Raw genomic sequence first — 4,628 nt, forward strand, 5'->3', positions numbered from 1 at the left:
ATTTCCTCCATTGTATGTGTGTAGGGTAAACATTTGAATTTGAGTATGTCAAATTTAGGCGAAAATACCAAAAACGCCCCAGAGAATAAGTGGTTTTAATAACTGTACCCAGGTGCTCTTTAGCAACCCCTTTGTTTCACTTCACAGAAACAACTTTAGATTTAAATCATTTAATTATCAATTAGTGCCCAGCCATTTAAAGGGGTCATATGATGCTGCTAAAAAGAACATTATTCATTTTAAAATCATTTTCACAATTTTAAATTCCTTGTTTTATTGTTGTGATTATTTTTTAAATATTTTTTTCATTTCTTTTATGTAAAGCACTTTGAATTACCATTGTGTATGAAATGTGCTATATAAATAAACGTGCCTTGCCTTGCCTTGCCTAAGATTAATTCACATCCCATAGCATTTTGCAATTGAGAATTCTGTAATGAACAAAGGTTTTGTGGTCCTGACAATAGTGTGTCCAATTTGGTCTGCATACTGCTGCAAACTGCAGCATGCTATCAAAATGGCTGCGAGAGTCAAACTCACAGTATGCTATCCAGTGGTTCATGCAGTGTTGTACAGTGGGACACAGATAATTGGTCCATGTTACATGGTTCACTTGCGTAGTACAGTTTGACAGTTTGTCTTCCCTTATTTAAGTGCAGAATGAGAAATGTTGACATAATCATTTAGGCAATTTTGTAATAAAATTACAATATATGTTAAACTCCTGAACAATAAATAAGCAAATAAATAAAAATGATAAGTTTGTTTTTCATTCTGGATTTCAGAAACATTAAAAAAATGTATATATTAATATATAAAATGTTGTATTTATTTATCAAATATACAGTAAAAAAGTTATATTGTGCAATGTATTTACAAGTACAAGTACAATTTACATTTTTTAAATAAAATTTAATATAATATTATTTTTAAACTGCAATTTATTCCTGTGATGGCAAAGCGGAATTTTCAGCAGCCATTACTCCAGTCTTCAGTGTAACATGATCCTTTAGAAAGCATTAAAATATGCATATATACAATAGAAAAGCTAAGTAAACATAAGAAGCATAAACTAGAAGCATTTTCACTAGAGTTATCATATGTTTGGACTGTGTATCCGTTTTGCACGAAAAATTCCAAACAAGCACTGAGTAATTATTAAAACAAGATATCATCTCTGTGTGCTTTAATGCCTAAAACAGTCTTAAGCTTCTGACAGTTTAAAGAGATATGTGGCAGTAATATTGTATGAATGCCATAATTCTGAGAAGAAAAATGAGAAATATAGGAAGAAAGGAATATAATTATGGCATTTAAAGTTTTCATTGCCCTATCCTCACATTGCCTGCTGTACTTGCTACAATCAAATAGTTCTGAATAGGCCTAAGAGCACTCAAAACAATTCCCTTTAGCAATTCTCCATCAAAAAAGTTTTTTTTTTTTTTCAAATCTCCATTCAACTTGTATACAAAATCACACCTTTTTGTGACTGACTGGCTATTGTAAATAAGTAAACAACATTTGAAATGAACTCAGGTTATTTTTTACTGTATTTTTTCCCCTTTTTACATTTCTTTCAGTCTCAGAGGAAGCAATTGCTGCCAAGTGACTCAGACAGGGAGCGTGCGGCAAGGACAGAATTGGGACAAGCGCAGCAAATAACAAACTGCAAACACCTGCACCGGCACAATGCGCCTCTCTCTCTCTCTCTCCCGAGTGCCTGAAATGTTTCGACATGCACCTGATGGCACACACTGTGAAGTGCCCGTTCTCCAAACATCTTGCATGTCCCTCTGTTGATGCACCTTTTAGCGGCCACTATACATCAGTATAGGTGCTGCGAGAGCCGTGGCAGCATGGATGCTGAGGGGAGGTGGATTTGCATATGAAACGGCAGGATGCAGATGATCGCTTCTGGGAGCCCAGACCGCGCTGCCAAAGGGGAGCAAAAGAAGCGTTGTTGGGGGGAGGGCCGCTGAGCCGCACGCCAGGCGAGTTGGGTATTTACACTTCATACGGCATCGTCTCAAAGAGGAGAGAGTGCAAGGAAGAAAAAAAGAAGGAAAGAGACATGGGTTTAAAGAGAGTTAGGGGAAAGCCTTTCTTTTGGATCGTATTCAGCCAGTTGGTCCTAACAAAACACCCACTATGTGCAAAATTTTCCCTTTGTTTTACTTGGCAGTGACAATGACTCTATTGTCCTCCAGGCTGCTGTATCAGAGCTTGCGGGAGTTTGTCACCACTTGTTAGACTAAATACCTCTACGGTTGTCACTGGAGCTCTTTGAAAGGTGGGGGAGATATGTAGTAGTGGTACATTGTCTTGACATTGTCTTTGATGGCTGTGCTTGCATACCCGATGAAGATCTTTTAGAATCAATATTGATCTGAGACCTTTTCCTGTTTAATCGTTACAAAATAAACTCTACTACAAACACTAGCCATGCTGGCCAACACTGCACGACCAGTTCTAAGCATTCATGGATTTTGCTGTGCATGGAATTGGCAGACCTCTCTTAGGTAGTATTTGCCTCCTGTTTAGTTCCTAAGCTGTGCTGATGAATGTGAAGCTCCTGGCTTTCTTCCCAGACTGTGAAAGTCAGGGTCATTTCCAGCCCATCGGTGCTATGCATGGGCGGCTCTGCATCAGCAGTGAGGGGTCAGCTCCGACAGATGCTAAATGGAGAGCTGAGGAACAGAGTCATAAGGCCAGGAACAAACAAAATCCCATGAAATACGCCAGAGCCAGGCAAATCTGTTAGCTCTTTACCAAATATGTAATTAATCTGCATGTGTCCTTGATTGTGTAGCTTCAGATATTGTCTGTGCCCAATCAAGCATACTTCCCTACTATATAGTAGTACGCAAGAATCAAGCATAGCGTTAGTTTTGGCAGGTCACGTTAGTCAAGCTCGCATCAGCTGACTCTCAGCTGATCCCCATTTACCTATGGGAATACGACACCTATCTAAGCATTCATATATAAGGTCCCTCAGTATTATCAGCAGTTTTCGCATTTCTCAATAACTAATTACCCTCCTCCATCCCCAACTCCTCCTCTTGTCAGTCGGGATTCAGCCTTCTGATTCTCCTTTGAATCAGACTAATTCTAAAATGTGTACATACAATTATTGAAGGCTGCATGGATGCTCAGGGAGTTCTTGCCCAGAACAGAACCATACCACCAATCCAAACTGTATGCTAATTGTCAATCATATTTGACGATAGTGGTCCTGACAGAAATAGTATGTAACAAGAGTAGTATGTAAAAATTCACAGTATTCATAAAACATTAGGCAAAAAAGTACCCGGATGAACGATTACTTCTGTTGAGATCCCATGAGGCCACGGGAAAGGAGTTGTGAATTGCAGTGAAGTGACACAACTGATGCTGGTAGGTCACATGACAATGACAACATGCTAAATATAGTATTTTTTTATCTGTCATAAAGTAAGCACTTATACAAAAGAAGTGCCTACTCAGAGAGTATGTGATTTCTGACATAGACATTGTGATTATCAGACATGGGCAGTACTTTAGGTACTAATATGTACCTTTATGGTACTAATATGCACCCTTTATGGTTAAATAAGATACAAAGTGTACCTTTTGAAAGGGTATCACCTGGTATTGATGTCTGGTTCGCAAATGAGTAGTTCTTATCAATTGGTTCTTTTTAATGAACCAGATTAACCAGTTCACCAAGCCAGCATGAGCCATCTGAAAGAGTTTGCAGCTCGAGCCAGAACAGATCTACAAGTTACTCAATCAAAACTGACTTTCGGACATGCCTGACAGTCACTCTGGCTAAAAATGAGCCAATATCCAGGAGTATATGATCCTATGATGCTGGTATTTGCCAAATTTTCAGTGCAGAGGGGGTGGAATGAACGTTTTTTTTTTGTTTGTTTTTAAGGTTTCATTCTCATGGTTCATGTTAAAAAGTTGATGAAGAGTTACAATTGTATTCACGTTATATGCTTTAGACATGTAAAACATCAATGTTTCACTTAATCTTTGATGCTATAAGTGAAATCATTACATACACAAACTGTTGAAATTGGTTGTTTGAAGCAGTCCATTGAAACGAACTGTCCGACAGTATCAGTTCAAACTTCCCATCACTACAAAAAAGGTAACGTAAAAAACACATAAATATTTAAATAAAATCAAATGTTGCTTTTACCATAAATACGTTTTTTTTTTTTTTTTCACAAAAGCATATGTATTTTGTTGAATGTAATATAGATTTGCACAGTCATACTTTTTGCTTTCAAAAGTTCGTTTTTGGCAGTTTTACATGGTTGTGTCACCTTTTTTTTGTTTTGTATCACCTATTTGTATCACCTGTTTTTCACATTTCAATCACATAGCAGTGCCTCATTACTGTCACAATTGCCTACGGAGAGGAGCGAGGAACGAGGAGAACGCAGGAGAATCACAATCAACAGTCTTTTAATAATCCAAACAGAGGAACAGACGAGTAGCACAACATCGGACGTTAGACACCGGACAGAAAGTCCGGTCTCAACAGAACTTGGAAATATGATTATCTAATTTATTCATAAAGCCACAATGGGTACTCCGCATAAGGCCGGGGCTGCCTTGCACTGCAGCTCTGTCCCTTA

The 4,628-nt window shown here is 38.1% G+C and overlaps 1 protein-coding gene across 1 annotated transcript in view; it reads right to left on the reverse strand.

Moving 5' to 3' along the window:
* Positions 1-4,628, reverse strand: part of LOC107714274 (leukocyte tyrosine kinase receptor-like) — a gene marked incomplete at its 5' end in the record, with an annotated part of 255,294 nt that overhangs the window by 163,382 nt on the left and 87,284 nt on the right. The gene's annotated exons all lie outside the window — the stretch shown is intronic.

This window comes from Sinocyclocheilus rhinocerous, unplaced genomic scaffold (genome assembly GCF_001515625.1).
Source record: "Sinocyclocheilus rhinocerous isolate Xijiao unplaced genomic scaffold, SAMN03320098_v1.1 scaffold3254, whole genome shotgun sequence".
Taxonomy (NCBI): Eukaryota; Metazoa; Chordata; class Actinopteri; order Cypriniformes; family Cyprinidae; genus Sinocyclocheilus; species Sinocyclocheilus rhinocerous.